At 39.2% G+C, this 25728-nt stretch overlaps 1 pseudogene; it reads right to left on the bottom strand.

The window, feature by feature from the left end:
• Positions 1 to 18105: 18105 nt before the first annotated feature.
• Positions 18106 to 18863, bottom strand: LOC123805606 (annotated as a pseudogene).
• Between the last annotated feature and the right edge of the window lie 6865 nt (positions 18864 to 25728).

Raw genomic sequence — 25728 nt, 5'->3', positions numbered from 1 at the left:
GATTACTGCTTCAATTTCTTTTGTTGTTATTGGTCTGTTCAGGCTTTTTGCTTTTTTTTCCACTGAGTTGTGGAAGATTATATTTTTCTAGAAATTTGTCCATTTCACCTAGGTTTTCAAATTTCTTGGCATACAGCTCTTTCGTAGTAATTTCTTACAAATCCTTTGTATTTCTGTGGTATCTGTTGTAATCTCTGCTCTTTCATTTTCTGATTGTGTTTATTTGGGTCTTCTCTTTTTTTTCTTGATGAGTCTGCTTAAAGGCTTGTTGATTTTGTTTATCTTTTCAAAGAACCAGCTGTTGGATTCATTGATCCTTAGAATTGTGTTTTTAGTCTCTATGTCATTTAATTCTGCTCTGATCTTGGTTATTTCCTTCCTTCTGCTTGCTCTGGGCTGTCTTTGTTGTTCCTCGAGTTCTTGTAGATGTAGGGTTAGGTTGTTTGTTTGGATTGTGTCTAACTTTTTTAGGTGGGCCTGTATCACTATGAACTTCCCTCTCAGGACTGCTTTGGCTGTGTCCCATAAGTTTTGGGTTGTTGTGAGTTCATTTTCATTTGTTTCCAGAAACGTTTTGATTTCTTCCCTAATATCATTCTTGACCAATTCATTGTTTAATAACATGCTATTTAATCTCCATGATTTTGAGTGTTTTGGGTTTTTTTCTTGGGGTTGGTTTCTAGCTTCAGTCCCTTGTGGTCTGAGAAAATGCTTGTTATGATTTCAATTTTTTTGAAATTGTTGAGGCTTGTTTTGTGTCCTATCATGTGGTCTATCTTTGAGAATGTTCCGTGTACATTTGAAAAGAATGTATAGTTAGCTTCTTTTGGATGGAGGGCCCTGTATATATCAGTAAAGTCCATTTCATCAAGGGTATTGTTCAATTCCTCAATATCTTTGTTGATATTTTGTTTAGAAGATCTGTCCATTTTTGATAGTGGGGTGTTAAAATCTCCCACTACAATTGTGTTGCTATCCATATCTTTCTTGAAGTCCTCTAACATTTTCTTTATGTATTTCGGTGCTCCTATGTTGGGTGTGTGTATATTTACAATGTTTATGTCTTCTTGATGGATTCTTCCCTTGAGTATTATGAAGTGACCTTCTGGGCCTCTCTTTATGGACCTTTTTTGGAAGTCTATTTTGTCTGATATGAGTATTGCTACCCCGGCTTTTTTTTCCTGTCCATTTGCTTGGAAGATTTGTTTCCAGCCCTTCACTTTCAGCCTGTGTAGGTCTTTTATCCTGACGTGGGTTTCTTGTAGACAGCAGATATGTGGGTCATTTTTTCTTATCCAATCAGCTACTCTATGTCTTTTGATTGGAGCATTTAATCTATTTACATTTAAGGTTATTATTGATAGGTACTTATTCATTGTCTTTTATGTATGTGTGTTCCTGTCTTTCTCTCTCTCTTTTCCCTCCCTTCCTTAAAGCAGTCCTTTTAGAATCTCTTGCAGAGCTGGTTTAGTCGAGGTGTATTCTTTTAGACTTCTTTTGTCTGGGAAGCTTCTTATTTGGCCTTCTATCTTGATCAAGAGCCTTGCTGGATATAGTAGCCTTGGTTGCAGACCTCTGGTTCTTATTACCCAGAGTATTTCTTGCCATTCTCTTCTGGCTTGAAGTGTTTCCATTGAGAAGTCAGCTGTTAGCCTTATTGGGGCTCCCTTGTATGTTACTTCCTTTTTCTCCCTTGCTGCCTTTAAGATTCTCTCTTTGTCTTGAAGTTTTGTCATTTTAATTATGATGTGCCTTGGGGTGGGTCTCTTTGGGTTCCTCTTGATTGGGACTCTCTGTGTTTCCTGGATTTGTGTGACTTTTCCCTCATCAAATTAGGGAAGTTCTCCTTCATTACTTTTTCAACTAGGTTTTCGATCCCTTGCTCTTCTTCTTCTCCTTCTGGTATCCCTATTATACGGATATTATTACGTTTCATATTGTCTTGCATTTCTCTTAATCCCTCTTCATTCTTTCTGAGCCTCTTTTCCTTTTCTTGCTCTTTCTGGATGCTGTTTTCTACTTTGTCCTCCAGCTCACTAATCCAGTCTTCTGCTTCATCAATCCTGCTTTTCATTCCTTCTACTGTGTTCTTCAGTTCAGAAATTGTATTCTTCATTTCCTCTTGACCTTTGTTGAGAGTTTCTATTTCCTTTTTCATGTTTATATAGTTTGCAGTGACATTGATGTAGTTTCCCTCTAATTTCTGAAAGCTCAATGTGAGTTCATCGAACTTCCTGGTAATCATTGTTTTGAACTCACTGTCTGATAGTTGAGTTGCCTCTATTTCATTTAGTATTTTTCCTGAGGCTTCCTCGTTTCCCTTCAGTTGGGGGTTGTTTCTTTGTTTTCTCATTGTTCGTGGGTTTCTTCTTTTTTTCTTCTTGTGTGTTAATTTGATCTGTTCTAATTCCCTGTAATTATGGTGTGAACTTCTGTGGTAGAATATTTGTGAGAGTCAGTGGTGCAATCTCCCTTGTGTATCCTGGTGTTCACAGCTTCCCCCTACTCTTTTTTGGGATCAGTTGGAGGAGTATGGCAAAATGGTTTAATACAGCAAGACAGTGTACTATGATATTTACTTTAGCAGCCAGTAGAGAAGAGATGGGTTATCCTTTGGCTCTTTATAGTGTTAACCATGATCCTCCACCCCACAATCCACGTTTTAGAAAGGATGGAAAGAAGGTAAGACTCTTATTGGGGACAAGAGGATTGTTAGTTGGATCTAGAAAGCTGTGAGGCTGTGGGAGGTCAGATTTTAAGGTAGGGTTGGACTAAAGATTAGTATATAGGAGTAGTGTGTAAAAGAATAGAGACAACCCCCACAATAGTATAGTTCAGAAAATTGCAAAGTGGGCTGAGATCAGGTAGGGGTATTGAGAAGCATTTACAATTGTATAGACTAGGTCTTACTAGCAGTAATAGTAAAGTGACAGTCTTGTGGCAGAATCGATGAGGTCTAGATAACAAGAATAAAGAGTATAGAACCTTGAGAGGTGTATTAATGGAACACAGATGAAGGATAGTAACTTATCAACACCTTGTGACTGAGATACCAGGGGGAACCTATCAAATATCAGTATAACCAGCCAAACAAAGAAGATTATACAGAAATAAAAAGAATACCAAAATATCATTAAAATAAAAAATGCCGGAAGAGTGAGAAAAAGATAATACAAATTTACAGTAACTTGCAAGATTAAAAAAAAAGGAAAGAAAAAGCAGAAGATGTAGTGCAGGAGAGATAAATTTGGAGTGGAAAGAATAATATTAGGATGAATGGAAGAGAATCATAAGGGATTGTGAGATAAAAATAATAAGAATTGAAAATAAAATGTCACATAAAACACAAGATAAAATCAATCAACCAACAATAGCCAGAGAAACCAAACAAAACCAAACAAAACCAAAAAAAAACCCAAAAACAAACAAACAAACAAAAAAACCCCCAAAAAACCTCCTGTTGGTTTCTAACTGGCCAGACCAGTTTTTCTGATCTTGCTGGCTTCAGCTGGCTGAGGGACCTTTGAAATGCTTCTCTCTCTCCCAGCCAGATCTCAGCAAGTCTGTCAGGTAGCCTTGGCGCTCCCGAACACACTGGCTCTCTGGATCTCACTTCCACGTTCTTCCGTATTCCAGGGTCCTGCAGGTTTCCAGCTCTATGATCTCAGGAGACACCCGCGACGTTTTGGGATTCACTTCACCCTCCCTGGGGATCATAAAAGGGCGCTCCCCTCCCCCAAACTTTTGAGATTTGGGGTCTAGGGTCGCCCTAAGTGCCTCACCGTGACCCTTCTGGGATCAAAGCGCGCGAGAGTCAGTCATCCTGACGGTGCGCGAGCCCAGTGGTTTCCAGCTCCGTGTTCCCTGCCGAACCGCACTCCGACCGGGTGTTGGTGCCTTTCCCAGCTCCCCTGGTCGGGCTGGCTGGAAATTTCTGAGCCACTACTGTAGGAACGCACCAAGCACCACGTCCCTCCTGGGATCGCAGGGCATGATTCAGGCCTCCCTATGGGGCACGAGCCGAGCGCGGCCCGGCTCTGTACTCTCCACCGATCTGCACTTCCACCGGGCTAGGGGTGCAGGCGCCCTTCTAGGCTTCCCCTGGTCCTGTCGGCTAGAGTCCCTCACTCCTCCCAGGTCTCTGGGTGGATGTTCATAGTCCCTGGGCGATTTTTTTCCCAGTCCAACTGGCCGATCTGTTCCTTCTAGCAACACATTCTCCTCTGGAGTTGCTCACCCCCCGTATTCGGGGGAGAGAGCAGCGACTTTTCTCTCCTGGGAGCCCTGAGGCAGACCCCGGAGCACCAAGCGGGCCTGGGATCTGCACACCCCTAGACCCTGTGCTGATCTCTGGGCCCCTTTTGTCCTGTAGCCGTCTCCTTACCGTCTAGTTTTCCAGTGAGTGCAATAATTTTTGATGTCCTGCTTTCAAAAGTGATTTGGTAACCTAGCCCACTTGCTCTGTTTCTCCACCGATCCACGAGTTCCCCCCCTCTTAACAGAAGCCGAGAAAAACACTGCCTAGAGTAAAGCCACCATCTTCCGTCCCCTCATATCTGATTCTTTAATGAATCCTTAGGAAGACAGTTATTTTGAGAGCCAGGTATTATTGAAAAAAAAGATTCATTTTTAAAGGTTTTAAGCTATCTTTATATAACAAAAGCAAAGCTTAGATGTCTCAACATGAACATTTAATTTTATCCATTGGTTTTCAGACTTTTGGACCACAATCCATGGTAAGAAACACATTTTTTTTCTCACCCAATGCATGCACACTCACACACACATATTTGTGTAAAACTAAAACAATAGTTTCAGAAATTGTTCAAAATTCAGTAATGAAAAATTATTGCCGCTACTTCAGGGAATGCCCCCTAATATTTTGTATTCTATTCAACTTATTTTTATTTAATTTACCAAAAATGCTGGTATTGACTCTCCAAGTTGATTTTGCAACTGATTAATAACTTATGTGATTTTTAAAAAACTACAACAAAATTACAGTGCAGGGAACAGTCAGGATCTATAGGTAAAAGTTTGACTCTTGAGACTGAAAAAATCCCGTGGCAGAGGTAGTTTAAGGTAGACCTGGGGGTCCTTATTTCCTACCTTTTAGGGTATAGCCTAGAGTTGTGCATGTGAGAGGGAGTATGTGTATCCATGTGTGTGTACCATGGAAGTCTTCCAATGGGTGTGAGGGAACTGAAAGCACTGGAAAGAGTGGCCTGGGTCCGGGGCCTAGGGCTGCTTCAAGCCTTTGGAAGAAATTGTGCATTTGGGTTAGCAAGAGTGTAACCAGAGTCAGGAGCTGTGTAGTGTAGCAGTGTGTGGGAAGTAGTCTAGGTAGATAATGTAAGAGCACTTGTGGTTCTTCTGCCCTGTGAAGAGCACACAGGGAACTCAGAAGTTTCTGCCAGGCTTAGTGATGGGGCTCAGGTGTGCCATGAAGACTGGTGGAGATGCACAGAGTTGGGGTTGAGATAAAGAGAAAGCCAGATATGAGTAGGAATTTTGCAGCTATGAGCAGTTAACCAACAGTGTGAACTTGAAGAGCAGTAGATACTGGTGTGATGTCCTCAAAGATCTGGTGGGATCAGAATACCTCCATGTGTACCAGTCTAAGAACAAGATATGAGGCAGAAGAATATGGAAATTTCTGAAGAGATATGAGGGCCTCTTCCTTCCCACCTGCCACAGACTGGGTAGCCCCCTTCTCACAGACCCATATGCCATACCTGGGGTGGATCAGAGGAAGGGGAGATAGCCAAAAGCCCTGATAATTTACATGAAAAAGACTGTTAGACTGGAAGAAAAAGAGATGTTTAATTGAAAACTTTGAGTCCTATTGGTCTTGCAGATTTTTAGGAAGATTAGAGCAATTGAAAAAATTTGACATGGTAGTTTGTTAAATCTGCCTATCTATTATAGGTATATTCTGTCTTGTGGTTTCTTTTTGTGTCTGACTGTGCTGTTCAGGAAAAGTGGAGTTGGAGTTGTTGACAAGTGATACATGGCAACAGTTCATTTCCCTTTCTCTAGTCTGAGGGTTGGCACCCTCTGCAGCTGGGAATAGCTTCCCACAGCTGGGCTGTGGTGGCGGGGCGGGGGCGGATCTCTGAAGATGCTTGGCCACAGGCGAATACAGTTACACAGGCTTCTGCTTCTAAAGGTTTTAAAAGAAGTTTCTTCGTGAACTTAGACCTTTCTGGCCACCTGGTTTGGCACCTTTTTCTCTCTGGTTTTGAGAAGTCAGAGAAGATGAGGAATAATGGACCAGTACCCTCTTGCTGACTAGAGACTTGAAAATCTGAATAAATTGTCTTCCACATGAAAAAAGCTCTAAGTGAATTGTGAACAGAAGGACTGATGTGTCTCTTATCAGTCTGCTGCATGCTGACTTTGGCTGGCAGATAATCACCATGGTTAAGGAGGATCCTGGCAGCCAGTTATTATTCCTTCCTGATCATTCCCATTCACCATTGTTTTGAAATGTAAGACCCTGAAAAAATATCAAATCCCCAGTGCTCTGCAGCATTGTTGTTTCTTTTTATGAACCACAACCTCCTCATTTCCCCGTCAGCTCTCTCTCTCTCTGCCTGCTTCCTTCCCTTCAACCCTACCAACTGCAAGGGACAAGGACAAGGTAGAGCTTGTTGCCTTCCAGACCTCAAGTCCTCAGTCCAGCTACAAGAGTCCTGCTACCATCTGCTTTATGAAATGGACTATGTGCATCATTTACTCTGAAGGGTTCCTCTGTGTAAACTTGAAATCTCCATGTTCTCAGGTGTTCCTGATCTCCAGCTTTGAGCTCTGAAAGGGGTGAGACAGTTGTATCCAAGCTTCCTGTTCTTTGTTTGTTGTAAGTGCAAATTATTATTAGCCTTTATTATCTGTCCTTCCCCCAACTATGACACCAGAGAGAAGGTAAGGAAACCCTGTCATATCGTGTTTGTACAGGTGTCTGCCAATGTAGAAACATGGAATTGAATACATTTTCTTAATCAAGTGAAGTTCACCCAGAGCAAATATTCCTGTCAGGCAAAGAGTGGCCACTATCAAGTTTACTTAGTCTTGGTCTAGATTTGTTGGGTTCCTTGGGTAGGTAACAGTGTCCACATTGTTCTCTTCCTTTAACTAATCTGGGCTCATTTAACTCAAATACATAGTAAGAGGACACAAAAGGACTGTCTCCTTGTCTCCACAGTTAATTTGGGCATCACCATGGGCTTGCTGCAGTTTTACCATTCCTTGCTCCCTAGTGCCCACTAGGCTCTCTTCGGTAGGTGTGCTATTTTGGACTTACTTTTCTTTTACATATCCACATTTTCATTTATAATATACATACATTAAAATGTTCTCTCCAATTTTGTAAATTGTCTTGGACACAAAAGTGTTTCCCTGCCTAAACCTCCATTTTCACCAGATCATGAAGGATCAATTCTAGGACCTTCTCCTGCCTGAATTTTTGTCAGGGGGCAAGAAAAAGGATTGTGCAAACTTAAGGAATCTAGAAGAGACAGCAAACTCTCTGTCAGGAATGGTATATTGGTCTAGTACATAAAGTAATTAATCCTTACCAGGCTCTGGGGCAGGTGATCAAGACCTAGCTTTTACCTTCATGGTGCTCACAGGTCAATAGAGAAAGTGGCTTTCAAAGCAAATAGTTCCAATGTAGTTAGTTCAATCTTATAATAGATTTCATGTCAAAAACCAAAGGAAGGAGAGAGTAATTGTTGGACTAAAAGCTCCATGAGGGCAAGGATCCTGTCTGTCTTTTTCATAGTGCCTAGGCCATAATAGTATTTAATACATGTTGTTTTAATCGAATGGATTCATTTATAGCAAGTATATCCAATGGTTTGATTGGTTAATCCAATTATTTAATCATTTATTTAGTCCTTTATTCACTCCTTAAATAGCGTTAGCTGTTTTTAGGTAGTGAGGAAAATATTCTCAAATGACATTAGGATGAAATTTGATTAGATATAAATGAGGTGTAACCTTGACCACACTCTGTGCTGTTTCCTCTCAAGTATCATTCTCCATAGGAAGAAAAGAAAATAGAAATTTATAGAGCTAAAGTAACTTGTCCAATTCATATAAAGGGATTTGAACCCAGTTCTGTTTGCCTGAATCCAAAGCCTATGATCATTGCCTACCCTACAGTCTCTGCTAAAGGGTGTGGAATCTAATGTCAGGCCCTGGAGGAGTGGGTGGAGTTGGACTTAGTAAGGGCTGGCGGGGAGTTAAGCTGCCTGTCAGTCTGATTACTGAGGGACATTGCAAGAGCCTAAGAAGTTGTGGTGAACTTGATTTGATCCAAGCTGGTATTTGGGGAAAAGATTTTTTATCTGGAAAATTGAACAGGGCATGACATGGTCCCAGGTAATGATGATACTGGGGTAAGGCAGCAACAAGATTTGAAGTGGGACTAGGGCTTGCCAGGTGGGGGAAGTAGAGGTGGAAGAGACAGGGTGGGACTTTCCACTGGGAGAGGAAACTAGAAGGTTTGGGTATTGAAACCCAGGTGGAGTTATCTGAATTCAGGCCTGGGAGGGGCCTGAAATACTGAAATTCAGGCCAGAATACTTGGTGATTCAGGAAACTATATTGTTCACTGAACTGTGTTGACTTTTGCTCCTTAGGGCACATCTTTCATTTTACCCCTTTGCTGATATATTAACAACGTAGCTGTAGTGTGATATAGTACAAGGAATCTTAGGACTTGTGACTCCTTTCTTTGTATTTGATATTTTGAATGTTTTATCAGGTAGACTCATCTCCCTGAATTTCATTTTCTCATTTTAAGTGTGGGATTTTTAACATATGCCTCAGTCTGTGGTAATGAAGATGATGTGAAAGTTTGTGAAGAACATTATTTGGATGCTCAGGCTCTATGCCTCCTGATGTGTTATTTTTATGTGTTATGTTTATTTTTAACAACTCAGCAATTCTACTTCTGGGTATATAACAAAGAAAAGAAAACAGGATCCTGAAAGCATATCAGCATGCCCTTGTTCATTGCACCATTATTTCACAATAGCTAAGACATGAAAACAACCTAGTGGATGTCAGTGGATGAAGGGTTGGAGAAAATGTGGTATATACATACAAGGGAATATTATTCAGCCACAAGAAAGAAGAAAGCCCTGCCATTTATGATAACCCGTGTGAACCTTGAGGGCATTATGCTGAGTGAAATAAGACAGACAGAGAAAGAGATCACTTACATGTGGAATCCTGAAAAGTTGAACTCCTAGAAACAGAGAACAGAGTGGTGATTACCAAGGATTTGGGGCTTAGGGAAATAGGGAAATTTTGGTTAAAAATATAAACTTCTAGTTGTAAGATTAACAAATTCTGGGAACCTAATGTACTGTATGGTGATCATAATTGAAAGTTGCTGAAAGAATAGATCTTAAACATTCACAGCACACAAAAAAATTGTAATTATGTGAAGTTTTGGCTAATGCTATGGTAGTGATTACTTTGTAACATATACATATTAAAAATCAACACACTATACAACTTAAACTTACACAGTGTTTTAATATCAATTATATGTCAACAAAGCTGGGAAAAAGGAGCTGCAACTTTCTTTGGGGGATGTGCAGGGACATAACTAAGAAGAATAATAAGTCCTCATAAAACAGGTCTTTGTGCAGAAAGGAGTCAGTTTGTGTCTTGTTGCTAAGGTCCCCATTGTTTTCTGGCTGTGTTCTGTGTGTCTGTGTCAGGCATTCTCTGGGCTCCTTTCAGGAACTTGGTGATATTGGCTCACAGATAATTAGATCAGTGTCATCACTTTCACTGCCCCCCTTTTTTTTCTGCTGGGACTATTTGCATGAAAATAGAAGTGGGTGATATTCCTTTCCCTTTAACAAGGCTTGGCTTTTGACGGATGTAAGTTAGGCAGTTATATACATAGAGGGGCTTTGGAAAAAGTCTCAAGTCGCCATGTGAGGGAGCCTGCTTTAACTGGGCCTCCAAGACCCAGGTGTTCAGCCAAGCCAACCACTTCCCTGGCCTGTTGAGACATAGGGGATCTACAATGGGGTTCATTAGGATGCAATTATTCAAGAGAAACTTTTAGGACGCTTTCATTCTGTAGTGAAATTGGTTCTGATGTGAATAAATTTGTATGTGTTTTTGTAGGTCTTCCCTCTCCTTAGGGCTTTTAAAATAGCTAGACCTAATAAAATCGTAAAGAGGTCTGCCAGAATGACATTTTGGAGGAAGATGTACATATTTGTCATTGATTTGTTATAAAGCAAATGAGTTTTAATAAAGAGCATTGGATTTAAGTATCTGTCACAACCAGATTTAAATATTAGTTCTTCCATTTACTAGTGGTTTCACCTTGATGAATTCACTCATCTTTGCTGCCCACCACCCAGATAAAGAAAAGAATCTCGTTAATAATTACATAAAAAATAATAAGTACTTAGGGATAAATTTCACCAAGCAGATAAAATATCTGTACACTTAAAACTATAAAACATTGACATAAGAAACTGAAGAAGATACAGATAAATGGAAAAATATTCCTGAGTTCATGGATTGAAAGAATATTGTTAAAATGTCCACACTACCCAAAGTGGTCTATAGGTTCACTGCAGTCCCTATCAAGAATCAATATTATTTACAGAAATCAGGAAAAAATTCCATTTGATCTAGCAACAAGAAAAATAAAGTACCTAGAAATAAACCTAACCAAGGAGGTAAAAGACCTGTACTCAGAAAACTATACAACACTGAAGAAAGAAATTAAGGAAGACCCAAACACCTTTAACTAGAGCATAGTCAACAAAAGAAAAAAGCAAACAAAATGTAACCAGAGACATTGAAATTAAGGACAATATAACAATAGCCAGAGGGGAGGGGGGAGGGGACAGTGCAGGGAAGGGTTTTCAGGAACTACTATAAAGGACACATGGACAAAACCAAGGGGGAGAGTGGAAGCAAGGGAGGGAGGTGGGATTGGCTGGGGTGGGGGGAGTGGTAGGGAGAAAATGCAGACAACTGTAATTGAACAACAATAAAATAATTTAAAAAAATCAATGCTACTTATTTGCATAAATAGAAAAGAACAATCCTAACATTTATATGGATTTACAAAAAATCCTTAATAGCACAAGCAACCTTCAAAAGGAAAGAGAAAGATAGAAGCATCACAGGTCCTGATTTAAACTATATTACAAAGGTATGGTAATGGAACAGACACATAGACCAATGGAAGGTAATATAGAGCCCCCCCCCCAAAAAAAAAATCCAAGCATATATAGTCAATTTATCATTGACAAAGGTGCCACAAGTACACATAGGGAAAGAACGGTCTCTTCAATAGATGGTATTGGGAAAACTGGATCTTCACATAGAGGATGAAATTGGACCCCTCTCTTACACCATACACAAAAATTAACTCTAAATGGATTAAAGAGTTAAATGTAAATTTTGAAACTCTAAAATTCTAGGAAAAACCTAGGGGAAAAAGCTCATTGGCAATGAGTTTTTTCTATACAGCAACAAAAACAATCATAAACAAGTGGGACTACATCAAATGAAAAGGCTTCTACACAGCAAAGGAAACAATAAACAAAATGAAAAGGCAACCTATTGAATGAGAACTATTTGTAAAGTATGTGTCTGATAAGGGGTTAATATCGAAAAAACACAGGAAACTCCTATAACTCCATAGCAAAACACCAAGTAACTCATTAAAAATGGAGAAAGGGCATGAATATACAATATCTCCAGACATACAAATAGTCAACAGGTACACGAAAAGGTGGGCAACCTCGCTAATCATCAAGGAAATGCAGAGAAAAACCATGAGATATGATCTCATAACTGTTAGAATGGCTATTATAAAAAAGAGAAGAGATAACAAGTGTTGGCAAGGGTGTGGAAAAAAGGGAACCCTGGTAAACAGGTGGTGGGATTGTAAATTGGTGTAGATGCAGGTAAGTTATCGCAGATCTTAATTTTGAAGCCATGTGAACCCTCACATCTGAATGATTTACCATTATAACACATTTTTTATGTTTTTGGTTTTAAAATCTACTTATAGTTGAATAACATATTATATTAGTTTCAGGTGCAAATATATGGATTCAACATTTATATACCTTATGAAGTAATCACCATAACAACACTAGTAATCATCTGTCACTGTACCCAGTTGTTATGATATAATTGACTATATACCCTGTGCTGTACATTGCAGCTCTGTGACTTATTACTGGAAATTTGTACTTCTTAACCCCTTCCTGTTTTCCATACATCTTCCCACACCCAGTCCTCTATCAAACATCAGTTTGTTCTCTTCATCTGTGAGTTTGTTTTTGTTTCATTTTGTTTGTTCATGGGTTTTGTTTCTAGGTTCCACATGTAAGTGAAATCACATGATATTTGTCTTTCTCTGTCCAACTTATTTCACTTACCATAATACTCTCTAGATCCATTCATGTTGTCACAAATGGCAAGATTTCATTCTTTTTTATGACTAATATTCCATTCTATATAAATGCACATATCACATTTTCTTTTTTTAAATATATTTTATTGATTATGCTATTACAGGTGTCCCATTACCCCCCTTCATTCCTCTTCCACCCTGCACACCCTCTCCCACCCACATTCCCCCCCTTTAGTTCATGTCCATGTGTCATAAGTTCTTTAGCTTCTACATTTCCCATACTATTCTTGCCCTCCCCCTGTGTATTTTCTACCTACCATCTATGCTACTTATTCTCTGTACCTTTTCCCCCTCTCTCCTCCTCCCACTCCCCTGTTGCTAATCCTCCATGTGATCTCCATTTCTGTGGTTCTGTTCCTGTTCTAGTTGATTGCTTAGTTTGTTTTTGTTTTTGTTTTAGGTGTGGTTGTTAATAATTGTGAGTTTGCTGTCATTTTACTATACATGTTTTTTATCTTCTTTTTCTTAGATAAGTCCCTTTAGCATTTCATAAAATAAGGGCTTAGTGATGATGAACTCCTTTAACTTGACTTTATCTGAGAAGCACTTTATCTGCCCTTCCATTCTAAATGAAAGATTTGCTGGCTAGAGCAATCTGGGGTGCAGGTCCTCACCTTTCATGACTTAAAATACTTCTTTCCAACCCTTCTTGCCTGTAAGGTCTCTTTTGAGAAATCAGCTGACAGTCTTATGGGAACTACTTTGTAGGTTACTATCTTCTTATCTCTTGCTGCTTCTAGGGTTCTCTCCTTCATTTTTACCTTGGCTAATGTAATTATGATGTGCCTTGGTGTGTTCCTTCTTGGGTCCAACTTCTTTGGGACTCTCTGAGCTTCCTGGACTTCCTAGAAGTCTATTTCCTTTTCCAGAATGGGGAAGTTCTCCTTTATTATTTGTTCAAAGAACTTTTCCACTTGTTGCTTTTCCTCTTCTCCTTCTGGTACCCCTATAAATCGGATGTTGGATTGTTTAAAGATGTACTGGAGGTTCCTAAACCTCTCCTCATTTTTTTGAATTCTTATTTTTTTCTGATTGAATGAAATCATTCTTCTGAATGGATTCATTCTTTTCTGATTGGACGTTTCTTTCTTCCTTCTGGTCCACTCCAGTGATGTGAGACCCAGCTTTCATTCCATCACTATTGGTTCCCTGTGCATTTTTCTTCATTTCACTTATTGCAGCCTTCATTTTTTCATCTAATTTGTGACCAAAAATCAACCAGTGCCTTGAACTGTGCATCTGATAGGTTGGCTATATCTTGGTTGCTTAAAAGTACTGGTTCTGGGGCCTTCATTTCTGTTTGAGCCATCTTTTTTTTCTTTGCTCTGGTCATGCCTGTTACGTATGAGGGGCGGAACCTTAGGTCTTCACTAGGGTGGGGCACCCCAGTCGCTGGGTTGTGTGTGGGGGCAGGGTCCGAGAGGAGACAATGGCGCTTGCTCCGCTCTCCGTCGGACCTCAGTCCCTTCTGCCACTTCCCCTGAGCAAACTGGGCTCTTCTGGTGCCAATTCCCATGTGGGTGGGCTTGTGCACCCTGTGGGACTTTCAAAGGACCTCTCCTGTGAGGCTGGGAGTCTCTCCCTCAACCCCTGCAGGTGTTTTCAATCAGTGTCCCAAGGCTCTATTTCCCACCACTGGGATCCTGGGTTGCAAGCAGTGCCTGGCTTCACAATCTCCGCCTTGCTGGGTCTGCCGGTTGCCACCCCTCGGCCGGGGTCTGCCAGCTGCTGCTTGTGTGCTCAGGGTCCACCTGCTGTGGTCTTGCACACCCTGGATGCCTTACGTGCCCAGTCCCAACCCTCTCTGCTTTCCTCGCCGTGACCCATGCCCAGCTGCCCAATTCCACCCCTTTTACTGGTCTGGAAGAACATGTCTATTTTAACTTCTTGGTTGTCTGACTTCCATACAGTGCCATTTTCTATCAGTTCTGGTTGTTATTCTATTTCTAAATTGTTGTTGTCCCTATCTTGGTTGTGCAAGGAGGCACAGTGTGTCTACCTATGCCTCCATCTTGGATGGAAATCCCCACATTTTATTTATTTATCAATGGATACCTAATTGCTTCCATGCCTTGGCTATTCTAAACAATGCTGTAATGAATATAGAATTGCAGATATCTTTTTGAGTTATTATTTTAGTTTTCTTCAAATGAATACACCAGAAGTAGAATTGCTTGATCATATAATAGTTTTATTTTTATTTTTTTAGAAATATCCATATTATTTTTTGAAAGTACATTTATTAAAGTTGGGGACAGTGAAATGTGGAAGGGCTTAGGATAGAAAAAAGCAACAGAGCCAAGGCAGGGCAGCTTTGGCTCACTGAGAAGTCAGAGAACAGGGGGCCTTGGAGACAGGATTAGGGGGTTAGCCCTGGATGAGCAGCTGTTGCCCATTGCTCCCCTGGTTGCAAGTGTTATAGGGTCTCTTTGAGTTTAGAAGATGCACACCTGAGAGGGAAGAAGAAGGGAAAGGTGTGTGCATGCTCCAGGAGGGAGATTGCACTCCATACTATTTTCCATAATGGCTGCACCAGTTTACAATCCCACCAACAATGCATGAGCTTTTTTTCCCCCTCCCACCCTGACCAACTCTTCTTATTTGTTGTATTTTTGATAATAGCATTCTGATAGATGTGAAGTGATATCTCATTGTGGTTTTGATTTGCATTTCCATGATGATCAGTGAGGGTAAATATTTTTTAATGTATCTGTTGGCTATCTGTATGTCTTTTTTTGAGAAATGTTAATGCAGTTCCTCTGCTTATTTTTACATTATTATTTGTTGTTTTTGATGTTGAGTGTATGAGTACTTTATGTATTTTGGATATTAGCTCCTTATTGAATATAGCATTTGCAAATATCTTTTCCTATCCAGTAAGTTTCCTTTTTGTCTTGTTAATAGTTTTCTTCACTGCATAAAAGCTTTCCCAATACTATTTAGTGAAGAGACAGTTTTCTCCCCATTGTAAACATAAATACTGCCTATCACATAGTTAGTGCTCAATAAGAAAGAATCTCAGTAGCCCCTCCCATCCATGGTTTTGTTTTATGAAGTTTCAGTTACACATGGTCAACTGTGGCACAAAAACATTAAATGAAAAATTCCATAAATAAATAATTCATGTATATATTTATTTATCTGTGTTGAAGTTCTCACTGAGTTTATCTATTCTTTCCCAAGTTCATTGAGCATTTTTATAACCAATGTTTTGAACTGGTTATCTGGTACACTGCTCATCCCCATTTTATTTAGTTATTTTTCTGATATTTAGTTATTTAGTTATTTGATCCTGTTCTTTTGCCTGGAACATATTTCTGTTTCCTTGTTTTGGGTCTCTCTGTGTTGTTTCTATGAATTAGGCACAACAGCAACCATTCCTCCATCTTCAAGTGGCCTTGTTTAATAGCTTCCCCTTTGTAGACATTGTGCACCCAGTGTCCTTGGCCAGCTGAAGCTGAAGCTGAAGTTGGAGTTGGCAGGTGTCACACAGAGAGTTTTGGGGCAAGTTGCACCAGGACCACCTTGGCAAGCTGGGTGACACTGCAGCCGGAGGTGGTGGGAGCCTGGGGCCAAGCCTGCCAGGGCTTTTATATACCAATAATAAACCATCAGAAATGGAAACTAAGAAAACAATCCCATTTGCAATTGCCTCCAAAAATAAAATAACGAGGAGTAAATTTAACCAAAAAGGTAAAAGACCTGCACTGTGAAAATTAAAACAAACAAAAAATGGAAGAAGTTACAAATAAATAGAAGCATGTATTGTGCTAATGGACTTGAAAAATTAACTTTGTTAAAATATCCATACTACCCAAAACAATCTCCAGCTCCAATGCAATCCCTATCTAAAAAAAAACATTTTTCACAGAACTAGAACAAATAATCCCAAAATTTATGTGGGACCACAAAAACCCCAAATAGACACAGCAATCTTAAGGAAGAACAAAGTTGGGGTTATTACACTGCCTGATAAACTATACTGCAAGGCTATGGTAATTAAATCAACACAGTAGGTTCGTTAAAACACACACATAGATTTGTGAAACAAAATAGAGCCCAGGAATAAACCCTCACTTATATGGTCAACTAATATAAAAAAGGAAGCAAGAACATACAATGGAGTAAAAACATTTTATTCAATAAATGGTGCTAGGAAAATTGACAGATATACCAAATAAAACAAGAAACTAGACCACTCGCTCACTTACACACACAAGAATAAACTCAAAATGGATTAAAGACTTTAATGTAAGACACAAAACCATACAGCTCTTAGAAAAAAACGTAGGCAGTAAAATATGACATATCTCTTAGCAGTATTTTTTTCTAATGTTGGGTTGGCCAAAAAGTTCATTTGTTTTTTTCTGTAAGATATGTTGCTCTACTAGCATTTAGTTATCTTTAACTTCATTCAAAATAATTTTGTTAGATCATATTGTGACAGCTATCCTATCAGCATGCATTTAAAAAAACTTATCAAAATTGCTGAATTTTTGTGTAGCCACTTTAATATTGAAGATGGAAGAAAACAGGCAACAATTTCAGGATATTATGCTTTATTATTTCAAGAAAAAAACTCTTCTTAGAGTTTCCTCCAGTAATTCCTGGGAAATTGAAAATCAAAAGGGAAAGAATATATTACCTACTGTAAAAGTTTTCAAGAATGGTGCAGGGCCTAGCATTTTACTTACTTATCAGCTAATAAGTTAGCCTGTTACTGTTTCTTGGATGCTAACAGAAGAAACAAGACTACTGGATCAGAGACAAAGGTCTTCATTATGCATGGCAAAGTAGTAGCCACAAGTTCATGTTCCTTTGCATCCATCTCCCATGTCCCTAGGTACCTTCAGGGATGAATCAAAGAGCCCTTAATGGATTTCTGCATCTGCAGTGGTTGCACTATGATAGATGAAAAGCTAAATTTAGAGGATTTACTACCCCCCCAAAAAAGAGCTTTTGGTCAACAGTTTGTATTTCACATTATCTCTTGGTCCCAGAGCTGCTGTGTGGGGCTGGTCCCAGGGAGGACCTCCTGGTGGGGTCTTTGTATAGTACTTGTTGGGGGAAAGGGCACAAGTGTAGAAGGAGGGTGTTGTCTGGCTTTGCCTCAATCACTCAAAATTCCATTGTCCTGTCTGTGCCTCAGGTTCCTCGCTGGGCCCCTTGGAGGGAAATCCGCTCCTTCACAATGCCTAAAATATCTGAGAACTGTGGCTTGCCTCTTTCCTAGGGGAGCTCCTTCCCAGCACCCCCTCCACAATCCCCACCCCATCCTACCCCCCAAAATTACTTTTGTTTTGTCAAAACTGCTTGAAACTTCTGTGGGTAAAGAAAACACAAAACTAATCAGCAGAGTAAAGGGAAGAGAGGCAGAAGCAAGGGAAGCCATTTGGATCAGTTCCCCTCCTAGCACTGCTCTCTTCTTCCTGCCACAGCTTGACCCAAAGCCTGCTAGGAAATTTGCTACCCCATGTGCCCTGGAAGGGACCCTCATCCCACAGGCATCTGGATCTGGCTTTCACAGACCTTCAGCTGGAAGCACTTAAACATATATGAAAACACAAAAAACCCTGAAATCCCAGACGGTGCAATGATATTGGGAGAGGGACCCTGCAAGAGGGGCCTCAGTAGCCTGTCTTTTCTTGGTAGTGTGTGTCGAGGGTTACTCTTGGGCCTTCCCTGAGCTGGGGCATTCATCAGCCAATCCTGGAGCCCTGGGCCCTGTGAGCTGTACTTGTGGTCATATATCTGCTGGTTCAGGCCAACGTCCTGGCCACGCTGGTTGGCACCCTGCATGCAGCCCATCTGCCCAGAAATGGAAGAGTTGTCACGTTTGTGGGTACCCAGCATGGTGTCATTGATGTGGCTCTGGGTGCTGGGAGCCATCATGCCTGACTGGCTGGCCCACTGATTGGTGCCCATCTGAAGCTGGATGATGCACTGGCCTGCTTTCATGGTGGCATCATCAAAGTTCCTCTCCTGCTTCTCCAAGTACTTGACCCAGGTGTCTGTGCCACACTGCTGCCCCTTTGCCTTGGCCTTCCTTTTCAGAGCCAGAAGAGACACCTGCACCTGCCACATGTCCTCATTCTCATTCAGGTCATTCAGCCCAAACAGGTCCTCTGTTTTCCACACCGGTATTTTTCCATGGCCTTGATGAATTTGGAGAGGTTGTCTCTCTGGCAAAACTTTTTTTTGGTGAGATCTGAATCCCAGCAACTGAGTCTGGCTGCAGCTTATTCATGAATGTACACAGGATAATTCCATCCTTCAGACCCTCTTGTAAGCTGGGACTAATAGATATGTCCATAGGTTCCTGGATCCAGAGGTGAAGTTCCTCCTTTTTCTCAGAGTTATATTTGGACTGGACCTTGTTCTTGAGATCCGCTTCAGTATCTGCCGCAGAGGCATTGGTGGGCGTGGGTGGTTGGTGTGGATGGTGTAGGTGGGGTAGGCATCATGGTTGTCCACCCACACAGCGGCAGGGTGGGCATAGGTGGGGTCTGTAGGGTCAGCACAGTTAGGGACAGTAGCATATGCGTGTCCCTTGGCTGGGCAGGTGTGATAATAGGCAATGCCTCAGAAGTTCCTGCTCTTATAAGGAGAGTATAAATTTGTACTTTGTCCAGAAAATAAATTATTTTATTTCTCAAGGTTGCTCACTGCAAACACAATGTGGAGAACTGATCCAAGTAAAGTGAATTCAGGGCATTGCATTTTTGGCCTACTTAGCAAGAATATGCAGGGCACAGTTGGGACTAGTGTAGGCAAGTAAAGCATTAGGATGCAAAATTTAAAGAGACATTTACTCTGTGTTATGTAAGAACAGGGGCAGAATTTTTATAAACCTGAGAGTTAGTGCCTCCTTAAATTTTGTGTCTTAGACACCTCACTTACTTCTCCTTAGTCCTGGCACTAGTGCCTAGATACTCAGAATACAGAATGCCACTCAAAGCACAGGTATCTAAGGGGAGGGATGACTTTTCATGAGGCCATAGCAGTCAAAGGAACATTTTCATTTGTAGAAAAAGAATAACAGACATACGTTCAGCTATAATGAAGTAACTGGGACTAGACATGTCCTCCTGGAATAAACAATAATAAAATCAGACAAAATATATTTAAAAAATGTTTAGATATTAAATAATAGCCTTTACAAGGTAGTGATCTGGCAACAAAGAGAAACAATACAATTTTCCAACCATCTGTGTTGAGACTATTTCTAGATTGCATAGCAGAGAAGGAGAATCCTATGGGCAGAGCTGCATTATTACCATGAGAGGTCAGTGATCAGAGTTCAGAGAGGTTGAACTTTGATTTTTGTCTCTTCAGAATACCAGAGAAAAGGAAGCTAGGCAAAGAGAGAGCTCCAGAAATCAATATAGGGATTCTCTTGAACTGGTTGCTGAATAGTATGCTGCTATACATGAGGTCAGTTGAAGTACTAATATAAGCTAGATGCTGGACAGTTCTCAGAGCTCACACAAAGCTGAAAAACAGAGTTCCAACTAGTGAGAGTGGAGACCTTTTTTTTTTTTTTAAGTAGGGAGCCCAGAGCAGCTGAGGTAGAGAGGACTCACAGCAAGGTGGCGGCTGGAGGACCTGGGTGGGCAAGGCAGCACCTGGTGGAGGGGGCGGTCCCACATTCGAGTGCAGATAAACTGGGAGGAACAACTTGGGAGTGAGACAGACTGCACAACCAGGGTTCCAATGGGGAGAAATAAAGCCTCAAAACCTCTGACTGCAAAAACCTGTGGGAGTTGAGGCAGAAGGAGAAACTCCCAGCCTCACAGGAGAGTTCTTTTGAGAGACCCACAGGGTCCTGGAACATACACAAAACACCCACCTGGGATTTGGAACCAGAAAGGCCCAATTTGCTTGTGAGTAATAGAGGATATGACTGAAAGCAGCCTGAGAGCTGAGTGAGTGGCATTGTTCCCTCTCAGAACCTTCCCCCACATACAACATTACAATGCAGTGATGTGGGTTTCCCACTCTGATGACTACCTAAGTTTCTGCCCATACACATAACAGATGCACTGAGACAAAACAATATGGCCCAAATGAAAGAACAGATCAAAGCTCCAGAAAAAATACAAGTAAGCAATGAAGAGGTAGCCAACCTATCAGATGCAGTGTTCAAAACACTGGTAATCAGGATGCTCACAGAAATGGTTGAATATGGTTGCAAAATAGATGACAAAGTGAAGGGCATTAAAAGTGAAATACAGGAAACTTTACAGGGAACCAACAGAGAAGGTAAGGAAAAAAGGACTCAAATCAAAAGTTTGGAGCAGAAGGAAGAAATAAACATTCAACCAGAACAGAATGAAGAAACAAGAATTCAAAAAAATGAGGAGAAGATTAGGAACCTCCAGGACAACTTTAAACATTCCAACATCCAAATCATGGGAGTGCCAGAAGGAGAAGTGGAAGAGCAAGACATTAAAAACTTATTTGAAAACATAATGAAGGAGAACTTCCCCAATCTGGCAAAGGAAAATAGACTTCCAGGAAGTCCAGGAAGCTCAGAGAGTCCCCAAAAAGTTGGACCCAAGGAAGCATACACCAAGGCACATCCTAATTAGGTTACCCAAGATTAAAGATAAGGAGAGAATCTTAAAAGCATCAAGAGGAAAGGAGACAGTTACCTATAAAGGAGTGCCCATAAGACTGTCAGCTGATTTCTCAAAAGAAACCTTGCAGGCAAGAAGGGGCTGGAAAGAAGTATTCCAAGTCATGAAAGACAAGGACATACATCCAAGATTATTCTATCCAGCAAAGCTATTATTCAGAATGGAAGGGCAGATAAAGTGCTTCCCAGATAAGGTTGAGTTAAAGGAGCTAATCATCACCAAGTCCTTGTTATATGAACTGTTAAAGGGATTTAACCTATGAAAAAGAAGATGATCAAAATTATGAACTGTAAAGTGACAACAAACTCACAACTATCAACAACCAAACCTAAAAAAAAAAGCAAAAATAGAAATGAACTAAGCAAACAACTAGAACTGGAACAGAGTCACAAAAACAGAGATCATGTGAAGGCTTATCAGTGGAGTGGAGGAGAGGGGAGAATGGGGGGAAAAGTACAGGGAATAAGAAGCATAAATGGTAGGTAAAAAATAGACAGGGGAAGGTTAAGAATAGTATGGGAATTGGAGCAGCCAAAGAACTTATATGTATGACCCATGGATATAAACTAAGGTGGGGGGATGATGGTAGGGGTGTTGCAGGGTGGAGGAAACACAAGGGGGAGAAAAAATGGGACAACTGTAATAGCATAATCAATAAAATATATTTTTAAAAAGAAAAAAAAGTAGGGAGTCCAGAAAGATTATGTCAGTAGTAGGACTAACATAGCTTTAAGAGTAAAGGCTACTCTAGACCTGCTCTATATCTAGTGGAAATAGCCTTTAAATAAAAGAAAGTAAAAAAAAAAGACTTTTTTGACAAACAAAAGCCAATAGGATTTGTTACAAGCAGACATGCACAAGAGCACCTTTCCTCAGGTAGCAGGACAATGATACCAGATGGAAATGTGGATCTGCACAAAGGAATAAAAAGTACTGGAAATGGCAGAGTGGGTACATTTTAAAAAGCTATATTTTTCTCATTTATAAATGTCTTTAAAAGATAATTGGCTGTTTAAAGGAAAAATAATAATAATATACACAAGATATAGAAGTAAATATATGACAAAAATGACACAAACATTTTTAGTAAAGCATCTCATTGAAACATTCTTACACTAGTCATAAAGTATGATGATAATAGTAATATAATAATATTGGTTGGTCCTCGGTAGAATAGGACAAGTTAGAGATGCATATTGTAAAACTCAGAACAACCACTAAAGAAAGGAAACAAAAAAGTATAATTAATAGGTGAATATCAAAGATAAAATAAAAATTAACCCAAAAGAAGGCAGGGAAGAAGAAAACAAAGAAGAAAACTAATTGTCAATAAATAGCACAATGGTACATTTACAACTAACCACATCAATGGACTAAACCTATGGTGTCCAATACAGTACCTACTAGACACATGTGGGTATTGAGCATCTGAAATATGGTCAGTGCAATTGAGGACTAAATTTTAAACTTTTATTAATTTTTTTAGTATATTTTTATAGGCTCTACTTATTTATTTTTAGAGAGGGGAATGGAGGGAGAAAGAAAGGAAAACATCAGTGTGTGGTTGCCTCCCGAGCGCCCCCTACCTGGCACCTGGCGGGCAACCCAGGTATGCGCCCTGACTGGGAATTACACAGACAGCTGTTTGCTTGACAGTCCAGTGCTCAATCCACACCAACCAGAACTATTTACTTTTAATTAATTTAAATTTAAAAGTGATATTCCAATTATTGGAAAACTTTCAAGTATGCTTAGAACAACTTGGGTATGTGAATCTACTTTTTCAACTATAAATTTTATGAAAACTAAATACAAGTCAATTATTTCTGAAAAAAATTTAGTGCCTAAATTGCGATGTGCTGTAAGTATAAATGCATACTGGATTTTGAAAACTTGACACAAAAATGATGAAAATTATATTAATAAATTTTAAAATAATATTTTTGATATATTGAACAAAAACATATTGCTAATATTGATTTACAATGTTTATTTTTATTTTTGAATGTAGATGACATATAGTTTAAAATTGCATATGTGCCTTACATTTTATTTCAATTGGAAAGTGCTGACCTAACAATCTAATTAAAAGATGGAAATCATTCAACTAGAGAAAAAGTAAGACCCATATAAACTTTCTGTAAGAAATCTTCCCTATGTATAGATTAAAATTAAAAGAATGGGGAAAGATATGTAAACATTGGCCATAAGAAAGCCAAAGTGGCTATATTGCTATTAAATGAGTCAAATTGAACTAGAAATATCACCAGGGATAAGAAGGATATTTTATAACAAAAAAGGTCAGTTCATCAAGAAGACATAAAATTCCTAAATATGTATATGCCTTATAGCAGAGAACAAAATAGATCACACCAACAAAACTGAAAAGGAGAAATAGACAAATGCACAATTATAATTAATATTTCAACACTCCTTTCTTGTAATTGCTGAAACAACTAGACAGAAAATCAGAAAGGATTTTGAAAGCTTCAATAGTACCATCAACCAATTTGACCTAACAGATATTACACAACATTTCACCCCAAAATAGTAGAATATAAATTATTTACAAATGCATATAATACATTTACTGAGATAGACAATATGCTGGGCATGGTAACAAGTCTCAATAGACTTCAAGGGATTATAAAGCAATGGAAAATCATGTTCTTTGACCACAGTGCAATTAAACTAGAAACAGCTTGAAAATTCCCAGATATCTGGAAAGTAAATAACATATTTATAAATAACCCATGGATCAAAGAAGAAATATCAAGGAAAATTAGAAAATATTAGAACTGGATAATAAAAATACAATACATTAAAATTCACGAGATACAGCTAAAGCAGTCTCCAGGGGAAATATTAGTTTTACAGTTATTCACCTTATTTTTAAATGGTTCAAAGATTTTTTAATGGTAAACTAAAAAATAGAGATCATACATTTTATTTTGAATTGGCTTTGAAGATTTTTTTAATGATAGTTTTTCAGAAGATAGTTGTGGATATTGGAGAGAAGAATTGGTCAGCTACTGTGGAATAGCCTTATTTTTTCACAAACTCATCTAATATGGAAGGTACTGATAGTCCCAATGTTAAAGTATATTTTTACATATAATATTATTTTATATTAGTTTCAGGTGTATATCATATAGGTTAAGACATTTATTTAACTTACCAAATGATCACCCTGATAAATCTAGTACATTATATTATTGAAAACACAAAAAACCCTGAAATCCCAGATGGTGCAATGATATTGGGAGAGGGACCTTGCAAGAGGGGCCTCAGTAGCCTGTCCTCTCCCAGTAGTGTGTGTCGGGGGTTACTCTTGGGCCTTCCCTGGGCTGGGGATAATCTAGTTATTACATTATTGACTATATTCCCTATGCTGTACTTTACATCCCTGCAACTATTTTGTAGCGACCAGTTTGTACTTTTTTTTTGTTGTTGGTGCAAATTTTTAATTTTTTTCCTTTTTTTATTGTTGTTCAAGTATAGTTGTCTCCATTTTCCCACCACCACTTTCCCTACCCCACCCACCTTCACCTCCTGTCCTCAATCCTACTCCACTTTGGCTTCATCCATGGATCCTTTATACAATTTCCTTGATGACCGTTCCCATTCTTAATCCCTTCATTTTTTTCATCCATCTATCCAACCCCCTTCCCATCTGGCAACCATCAGTCTGTTCTCTATATCTATGAGTCTGTTTCTGTTTTTGCTTACTTATTTTGGTTTTAGATTCCATATATTAGTGAAATCATATGGTATTTATCTTTCTCTGACTTTTTTTGCTTAGTGTAATATCCTATTGGAGAGAAATTTAGAGTATGAATTTTTAAATGCCTATATTAGGAAAGAAGATAAGTAAAAAACCAACCACTTGAGAAGTTTCTACCTTAAGAAACTAGCAAAAGAAAAGCAAATTAAACAAAGGAGGAAGGATATAACTAAATTAAGAGCAAAAGTCAATAAAAGATGATTATCAAACAATAAAAAAATTCAGTGAGTTAAAAAGATAGTTCTTGAAAAGATTAAGAAAACATAAATTTCTAGGAGGATTGATCAAGGGCAAAAAATAAAATGTAAAAATAAAAATAAAAACAAAATTCCAGTATTAGGAGTGAGAAGATATTACTATAGATCCTTCAGACATTAAAAGAGAAAGAACAAAATGTTTTAAAAAACTCTATGCCAAATTAAGAAGCTAAAAAACACAGAGTTTATTGAATCAATTTAAGATATAGCAAGAAGCAAAGGGCAAGAGATGATTTAGATTAACACAATTAGGAGAGTCTGCAAGCACACGATGTAAATCCTGTGCTAAGCAGAGTTTGTTTGTCCTGCTTTTCTCTGCCTCATCAGTCTTCTTTGCTATTATGTGGTTTTAAAGACTGAAGTGATCTTGAACAAGGAGGTTCAGCAATGTGTTACCTGGGCCAACATGCATATTTGCAGAGTAAGCATACCTAGCATAGTTGTAGCTCTTTGTTGACCTAGCGAGTAGTTATAAATTTTATCCTTATTACTTGGGCAAAGATATATGATGCCAAAATAAGTATTACCCATGGGTAGTCAATTTAAGGCCTCATAAGCAAGGGTTTCATA

The sequence above is a fragment of the Phyllostomus hastatus genome, unplaced genomic scaffold (assembly GCF_019186645.2).
Source record: "Phyllostomus hastatus isolate PE091 unplaced genomic scaffold, TTU_PhHast_1.1 phas_scaffold_317, whole genome shotgun sequence".
In the NCBI taxonomy this organism is placed as follows: domain Eukaryota; kingdom Metazoa; phylum Chordata; class Mammalia; order Chiroptera; family Phyllostomidae; genus Phyllostomus; species Phyllostomus hastatus.
This window is presented reverse-complemented; position numbering and strand designations above follow the sequence as displayed.